This window comes from Galeopterus variegatus, unplaced genomic scaffold, assembly GCF_000696425.1.
Source record: "Galeopterus variegatus unplaced genomic scaffold, G_variegatus-3.0.2 Scaffold842, whole genome shotgun sequence".
NCBI classification, from domain to species: domain Eukaryota; kingdom Metazoa; phylum Chordata; class Mammalia; order Dermoptera; family Cynocephalidae; genus Galeopterus; species Galeopterus variegatus.
The window spans coordinates 222,595-232,272 of NW_007726953.1; positions in this window are offsets into that span (position 1 = coordinate 222,595).

Sequence of the window (9,678 nt, forward strand, 5' to 3'; positions counted from 1 at the left end):
TATTCCTTTGCCAGCCTAACATTCATATTTGTTTATAAAAATGAGTCCCATGGAGATGTCTGCTAGTTGACATGTTGCTTCTTTATATGGGTTTATATACACATACATACACATGTACATGCACATATAAGTATATATAAATATGTATAGGTCTAAGCATGTGCAACGAACATACATCCCTTGAAACATTTAATTCAGAATTCTCAAGGTTTCCAACTGTCATTTTCATTGGTTCCGAATGGGTGATTTTGCCATGAACTCCTGTCCCATTCTTCTACTCTACAATTATACTTTCATGACTTAATTTTATCAGAAATCTCAAGAATCCAATCTTGCCTATTTCAAATTATCTGGTTAATAACCAGGTCAACCCCAGTACCAGGAGCATTGGTGGTTTCTCTTCTAGAATTTGGATGGTATCAAACGGGATTTGACCAGAGAAACAGAACCACTAGAAGCAATATAAAATAAAGTATATATTTCAGAGATCTGATCTTTCACAGTTATGGGAGCTGGTTAAGCAGTTGATGTGTGGCTGTTGTTTCTATGTCTGCCTCTGGAGCCTGAAGTCAAGAAGGAACGACAGAAGTGAAGTGTGGGAGAGAAACGACAAATTGAACCCAGGAGGATGGGTTGGAACCCATAAAGACAAACTGGAACCCCCATCAGTCTTTGTCCTGAAGCCTCCAACTTCAATGATGTCAGTGACCTGCAGAAGAAACTGGCCTGCTAAACATGCACATGATTCAGGAGCTGGGGAACCTGAAAGGAGAGATCTGGTGAGAGCTGAAGTTGCTGCTTGCCTGACTTCTGCCCAACGTCTCGAGCCAGACAGCAGCCATCCCTTGCGTGAGTGGTAATGGTGCTGGGTGCCCTGCACCTGTGCATGCACCAATCTTCAGAGCTTTAAAAGAATATAGTTATTGCTTAACTTCAGCCTTCCAAATCTCACCATATACCCATGTTTCTTGTGGCCCATGCTAACCTGAAATTATGCAGGGATGGGAATCCTGGGAAAAATAGTTCCTGCTTAGCTACATTGACACTGCAAATCTACCATCCAAATGCATCTTTCCCTAGAGACAATCTGAATTAATAGTTTTATAGTTTTTCCTCCTGTTCTAAGTCCTTCTCAGGTTCCTTTGGCACCTCTACAGTTCTGTCTTGGGGAGGGAAGGCATGGTGGTTAATTCCCTGACATTGCAGACACAGATTCAGAAACAGGTTATGGAGGATGGGAGAAGAATGCCACATTGGCACTGCAGCCTTTCCCAGATTTGGTTTTTCCCCCCTTCCCCTGCAGGGCTGCAGCATGGTTCTCATGGTAGTTCCCAAGTAAACAGCCCTTGCTTCCTGGCTTTCTCTAATCAGGGTGGCAGGGGTTGTGTCCACCTCTACAGAAGCCTTCCTGTGTTGACAAAGTTGTTTGTTCTTCCCATCTCCCTAGGGAGACATTGCCTTATCTTTTCTGTGCAACGTTTTTGGGAAAAACTCATTTTTCTCTTTTAAAGGAATTGATTATTGTGCTTCTCAAGACTAAAAAGAAAAGCCTTTCTGAACCCAAACACTGCCTTTAAAAAATAATCTAAATCCCTCTTACATAGCAAAAGAAAGGGCTATTTTGAGGGTGATTGGTGATGCATTCTGAATCACTCTATGCACCAGAATATGGTGTTTGAGTGTGAGTGTGTGAATGAGAGAGATGCAGAGACAGAGAGACAGAGGAACAGAAAGACAAAGAGAAATAATTCTCCTGTCCTAAATTTCTTGTTTGGACAACTTTCTTGACCCTATAGTACCAGCAATTTGAGGAAGAATGCCTGTCTATATTTATTTTAAAAAGTAGCCTGGGAATTTGTAGGAATTAATTAAGGAGCTTAGGGTTTTGATGATAAACTTTAATAAGCACTTAAATGCAACTAAAACTCAAAATTATCTCTGCATAGGAATTATTTGTGTGAGGAGGTCCTAGACTCAGGACCATTGGCTTGAGACAATGCCCTTTTTGAGAACGAAGTTTTTTAAAGGTATTCATTTGCAATTGCAAGGACATTTGTCATTAACTCTGTGTTGCAACTACCTTTGCCAGGTATATTTCCATCTTCTCTTTTATTTGTAACAGAGGGCAACAAAGAGCTACCAGAATTTCCTCTCAAAGACACAATTCTATGTGAATGACTATTGTTCTCTTTTTCTTCCGTGATCTTTTCTGTGATGTTAATTGAGGAGCGGGTGGGACCAGCTCTACAACTTTCACCGATTAAAATAATGTGTTGTTTACCTTTGAAAATTACATTGTAAAGTGAAGCTATGTGTACATTTTCACTTTTGAGACAAAGCTGGTAAACCACAATCAGTTGTGTGTTTGTGTGCATCTCTCTGTGTGTGTATACATGTGTGTTTGGTGGCTTATTGTCCATGAAAATATTTTCTGGACTTAATGTTAATTAAATAGGCATTTATAGAATTACTTACTATGTTAAAAGCATTAGATTGTATTTGGAATTAGAGATGAGTCCATAAGAATTTCCTAAATTAGCTGGTTAGAGAGTCCTGCAGTTAACTAACTGTTACAAGTAGGGGTAAACACAATGCATTTTGGAAACAAAGAAAGAAGGAATTAATTCTCTGATTCATGGAATTGGAAGAAGTTTTATCAAAATCAGGTTGAGTTGAGTTGAGCCTTGAAGGATAAGTAGAAAGGAGATAAGAGACGAGTAAACTTGTTTAAGGAAACCGTATCTTAGCTCTCTCTTGCTCATGCCGTCTCTAGCCATGTGATACACTGGTCACCATGAGACTTTGTAGAGCATTCCTACCAAGAAGAAGACCCTCACCAGGTGTGCCTCCCTGGACTGTGGACTTTCCACTCTCCAAAACTGTAAAAAATATATTCTATTTCTTTATAAAAAGTAAAAATAAATAAAATAAATAAAGAAACCATGTCAGCATTGGCTGGACCAAGAGCACTTGTTTCCTTTTTTCTAGTCATTTTTTCATCATCTTTTTCTTGTTTTAGAACATGTTGGAACACTACTTAGGAATGTTTCTGTCTGCTAAGCTACAGATCAGAGCATAGGATAATAGTGATGTCTAAGATCTAACGCTGAGAGCTAGCAAACATTGATGATTTACTCTCTACCAAACACTGCATGGATTTTCTCATTTAACTTTTGCAACCACCCTGCAAGGGAGAAATGATAATTATGTCCTTTTGAGTCCTCAAGGGATCAGGTAACTTGCAGAAGATACTGTTACAAAGTGATTGAACAAAGGTTTGAATTCAGGCAGCCTAAACCTGTGGACTGAACTCTTAAATATGCTATCTGTGCTGTATAATCAGAGCACTAGATGGTCTATTATTCTAATGTAGATAGATTGAAATCTGCTCTGGCTCAAGCCATGACTGCTCACTTGTCATCTAGGAAGTGCACATTTCCTAGATGACAAGGTATGGCTGTGCACTACAGAGAGTCACTTGTCCTTGCTCATTCCCTGCACCACCTTCATTACCAATGGGGCCCCTTTCTCCCAGCTTGCTACTGTGCCATAAAAACTTAATTCTTGCCCCCAGCTCTTCCCCTTAAAGCTCCCACATTTTTTTTCTGATCTGTATCAGGAATCACTTGAGATTAATATTCCAGAGATTTTTATTTCAAGTTTTATTTTCCAGTAACAAAAACATACAACTTCAATAATCCACAAACCATAATAAACACCCTTTATGTTGTGCCTGAGAGTGATATCTCAGGATAAACCATGATCCCAGAAAGATCTTCTAAGATACTATTTCAAAATAACGTAACCTGCCTTTCTAAAGTTGTGTTTTCTAGAAGGTTAATTAACTAACATTGAAACTCTCCAAGGCCTTCATTATTAATTTCCTATGACATGACATTTCTTTTATTTTGTTTCCTGGATCCTGCATATATTAAGAAAAAGCATGGAACTAGTGTCCAGCAATAGGTGTTCAAATCCTGACTCCACTATTTATCAGAGGGATAACATCTCCAAGACCTAATCAGAATGTAGGTCAGTCTTATTCCAAAGTCTATGTTTCACTAAGCTGCAAAACTTTAACTTTTTGGAAGGACTAAGCACTGTATTTTTCAAAAGTTCCAAGTAGGAAATGGGTTTTCTCTTTCCGTTGAGAGAAATCCTTGTTAATGAGCCCAGGATGATCCAACTCCATCTAAACATAATGGACTCAGGCTTCTAATAAATAGCATTGACTACCATGGCCTATGCAGTGGCCTTATATTTCACTTCCTCTGGCTTAAACTGCCCTTTTTTCTTGCAGGTGGAAAATTGTAAGTATTAATACAGTCTTGGAGCAGCTAATTAGGTGCACTTCGGCCTTCCCAATGGGTGCAGAGCCTAATTGCATTTGCAAACAGCCACCTGTAGACATAAATTGTCAGCTTAACACTGCACCTGGAGGGGAACAGTTGAAGCTTCTCAGACTGTCCAGTTGTTCCTACGGATGTTAAATTGTTCAGAACACTAGAGGTATGTGTGCAAGCACTTGATTTGTGTGTACAAAATGGGGAGTGTGACAGAGCAGAAAAAAAAAAAAGGCAGAGAAAGACAATAATCCTTATTCCAGCCTAAAAGTAAAATTCAAACAGAGGTATGTGTGCAAGCACTTGATTTGTGTGTACAAAATGGGGAGTGTGACAGAGCAGAAAAAAAAAAAAAGGCAGAGAAAGACAATAATCCTTATTCCAGCCTAAAAGTAAAATTCAAACCCTTTTAAAATATATCTCTAAAATCATTACAAATACATGCTCCTGGTGTAGTACCCTAATTATAATCTCTTTCTTAAAGAAGTTGGGAGCCAAGTTATATACCTAAAGATTGTCATCGGCTCACACGATGCTAGACAAGCCAGGACTGGTTTAAGCAATGTTCTTGTTCATTTAGTTTTTTGGTAGGTCATTCAGAGTGAAGCTATTTTAATAAATATGAAGTGACACAAAAGAAAGAAAATGGTGAAATATTTCCTTTATTTGGAGTTTTCCTGTGCTTTATTCTTTAGAAAGAAAATTTGACCCGTTTAAAGAAAAAAAAGTGAAGCTTCCTTTATTTTATTTTTATGAACTGAGGTGAAATACTAAATAAGAATTTTAGGAATATTTTTGGTAAAACATCTTGGAACAGAGCAAAACTGGAATTACAACTGAGTAGGGTAAAATAACTGTGATCCAAGTAGCTGAATGTGACATAAGTGATCTATTCCTAAGAATGGAAACCCGTCTCCTATCAGAATTGACTTCTTTCTAATAATAATAATAATAATAAAATCTCTAGCAATTCCAAAGTGGAGCATTGGCTGGACCAAGAGCACTTGTTTCCTTTTTTCTAGTCATTTTTTCATCATCTTTTTCTTGTTTTAGAACATGTTGGAACACTACTTAGGAATGTTTCTGTCTGCTAAGCTACAGATCAGAGCATAGGATAATAGTGATGTCTAAGATCTAACGCTGAGAGCTAGCAAACATTGATGATTTACTCTCTACCAAACACTGCATGGATTTTCTCATTTAACTTTTGCAACCACCCTGCAAGGGAGAAATGATAATTATGTCCTTTTGAGTCCTCAAGGGATCAGGTAACTTGCAGAAGATACTGTTACAAAGTGATTGAACAAAGGTTTGAATTCAGGCAGCCTAAACCTGTGGACTGAACTCTTAAATATGCTATCTGTGCTGTATAATCAGAGCACTAGATGGTCTATTATTCTAATGTAGATAGATTGAAATCTGCTCTGGCTCAAGCCATGACTGCTCACTTGTCATCTAGGAAGTGCACATTTCCTAGATGACAAGGTATGGCTGTGCACTACAGAGAGTCACTTGTCCTTGCTCATTCCCTGCACCACCTTCATTACCAATGGGGCCCCTTTCTCCCAGCTTGCTACTGTGCCATAAAAACTTAATTCTTGCCCCCAGCTCTTCCCCTTAAAGCTCCCACATTTTTTTTCTGATCTGTATCAGGAATCACTTGAGATTAATATTCCAGAGATTTTTATTTCAAGTTTTATTTTCCAGTAACAAAAACATACAACTTCAATAATCCACAAACCATAATAAACACCCTTTATGTTGTGCCTGAGAGTGATATCTCAGGATAAACCATGATCCCAGAAAGATCTTCTAAGATACTATTTCAAAATAACGTAACCTGCCTTTCTAAAGTTGTGTTTTCTAGAAGGTTAATTAACTAACATTGAAACTCTCCAAGGCCTTCATTATTAATTTCCTATGACATGACATTTCTTTTATTTTGTTTCCTGGATCCTGCATATATTAAGAAAAAGCATGGAACTAGTGTCCAGCAATAGGTGTTCAAATCCTGACTCCACTATTTATCAGAGGGATAACATCTCCAAGACCTAATCAGAATGTAGGTCAGTCTTATTCCAAAGTCTATGTTTCACTAAGCTGCAAAACTTTAACTTTTTGGAAGGACTAAGCACTGTATTTTTCAAAAGTTCCAAGTAGGAAATGGGTTTTCTCTTTCCGTTGAGAGAAATCCTTGTTAATGAGCCCAGGATGATCCAACTCCATCTAAACATAATGGACTCAGGCTTCTAATAAATAGCATTGACTACCATGGCCTATGCAGTGGCCTTATATTTCACTTCCTCTGGCTTAAACTGCCCTTTTTTCTTGCAGGTGGAAAATTGTAAGTATTAATACAGTCTTGGAGCAGCTAATTAGGTGCACTTCGGCCTTCCCAATGGGTGCAGAGCCTAATTGCATTTGCAAACAGCCACCTGTAGACATAAATTGTCAGCTTAACACTGCACCTGGAGGGGAACAGTTGAAGCTTCTCAGACTGTCCAGTTGTTCCTACGGATGTTAAATTGTTCAGAACACTAGAGGTATGTGTGCAAGCACTTGATTTGTGTGTACAAAATGGGGAGTGTGACAGAGCAGAAAAAAAAAAAAATGGAAATTTACATTATTAGGGAAAAAAAGACTTTATGATTGAAAAAATTTAAGGTTGCTCCTATAAGTTAATCCTAGGTCTATTTCTGCTTTGACTCTTGTCTTGTTTTGTTTTATTTTTTGCTTTCGACTTTTATCTTGATGTTTACTTTAATCAACTCTAGAATTTCTGGTTTTCATTACTGGCTGGACTTGGGCTTGACAGTTTTTGTTTGGCTTTATTTATTTATTTTTGTTGAATAGGGAGCAAGATGCAATCTCTTACCCTCAGTCAAAAGCTGATCCTTACATAAATAATTTATCCCTAGAGTCTAGGACACCTCATTAGCCTGTCTCATGTGTTCAGGTAAGAGTGCTGTCATTTTTTGAGTATTAGGTATTTTGAGTAGTAGATATTCTGTGAATAAAACAATACCAGTTTTTTCTTCTTTTGCACAGTTCTCTCTCTCTCTCTCTCTCTCTCTCTCTCTATATATATATATATATATATATATATCAGAAAAATATTAAGCACGTGTATATGCTTCTTATTCTTATACAATAATTTGCCTTCCAAAATGATAAGAAAACCAGGAAGTTGCATGTAGTTGGTGCAGTTATGATATTATTGCTCCATTATGCCCAGGAGAGACTGCCTGACAAAGCGTGGATTTTCCACAACTCAGAATCCGGCTCAGATCTTGTAAGAGTGACTTGTGGTTACTCAGACTCAGAAGACTATAGCATTCAAAGTTTAAGCCCCAGAGGCTCTGGAGCCAAACTGATTGGTCCCAGGTTTTAGTCTAGCTGAGTTATCCTGAGTGTATTCCTTATATGTTTGAGATTTGGTTATTTTCTTTATAAACAAAGATACCTATTTCATAACATAGTTATAAAGACCAAATAGTCTAATGCACACGCAAACACATGTAGCAGGTAAAATGGAGTAAAAGTGGTAGCTTTGATCATGCTGAGAATGATTATAAAGTGGAATTTGTAGAAAGACATATTGCTAAGAGGCTCATATAACTTAAATGAGCCAAATTACGTAAGCCAAATTACATTTAAAAACTCACCCCTCTAGAATTCCTTCTGGTCATTTAGCGGGAAATATTTCTATTTTTTATGGTTTTTGGCCATAGACCACAAAAGCAGAGCTTTTATTTAGGCATATTTACTATCTAGTTATCTAATTTGCGATGAAGGGTAGAACTAGGACAGAATCAACACTTGTATTTATTGAAATATTGGTAAAGATTTTTAGATCAGGAAGGAAAATTATAATAAACTCATCCAACAATCTCATTTTCAGACGAGGAAGCTGAAACCTACAGAAGAAAAAGCACATGCTCATGTCCACGGCAAGCGGCTTATAAACAGTGGACCTGGCAGCAGAACACTGTTTCTCCACTTTCTAGGGCAGTGTGCTTTCTGGTGCACTACTCTACGTGTATTTACATACATAAAAACATACATGCATACATGCATACATATGGTGGTAATAATTATTCTAAATGTGGGCAGTGCGTTACAGTTGAACAAAGTGCTTTCACAAACATGATCACATTTGGCTTTTTCAAGAACTCTGAGAAGTAAATATTTTTTCCCCATTTGTCAGGTAAGGAAACTGAGATATGGAAACTTAAATTACTCTCAAAAGTTGTCATAAACTGTGGCAGAGCTGGGAATTCAAAGGGTCTCTCCTGTGTTAAAGAAATGGAGCTGTGAGCACCCTGCAGCCTGTAACCATGCTTTCTGAAGACATCTCCAATATTTTCAAATGGATTTTTAAATATATAAATGCATTTTCATATTACTTAATTGTCTATCACCGTGATTAAAACAATTACTGAAGGAGCTTTTAGAGATATATGTTGGGGTATGACACAGAAAATGGGATCTGTCGACCTCATAAATTTTTAGGAATATTGGGAGAAGAAGCATATAAATATTTTAGGGACAAGCATTTGTATTATAAAATATATATTCAAAACACATGAAAAAATAAGCAATGCTAAAAATGCTTTCATAATATAAAATACAAAATACGTAATATAAAATATAAAATATCTTCCTGAATGAGAGTCAGAGAAAACACAATAGTTTTGAAACAAGAACATGGTCCCTTTAGGCCATACCAGAATATTTGAAGGGTGAGGGGACTGAAGTTTTTTAAATTGGAAAACAGGTTATAAAAATATTTATAAAAATTTTTGTGACATCAAGAAAGAGAAAAAGTTACAATACCCAAGAATGAAAAGCTCATTCTTCTGCCTCAGGAAACACCATATTGATGCTGGCAGTCTAGGAGTGGGGTACAAGCACATGGCTCTACACACCTCCAGGGGGTGCCATGCATATCAGAGTCTCTGTGACTCTGATATCTCCAGGCATCTCCAGGAGTGGTACAGCACACAGCAGGCATTGTTTAGGTGTCAATCCCAGGCTTTTCTCTGATATCTCCAGGCATCTCCAGGAGTGGTACAGCACACAGCAGGCATTGTTTAGGTGTCAATCCCAGGCTTTTTAGGGAACTCTTTTCAACACAGATTGGGAATATAGTAACTGAAAAAAAAAAAATGGACATTGTAGAGACATGGGTTTTCATATGAGAGTTTTCGATTCTTTCAGTTTTAAAATGAGGATAATAAAACTTATCTCACAAGCTTCTTTCTTCCAGGTTGTCCTATGAGAGCTAAGGTTTTAAAGAACAGCAAAATGCCCTCAACCTGGAGGTAAACCCATT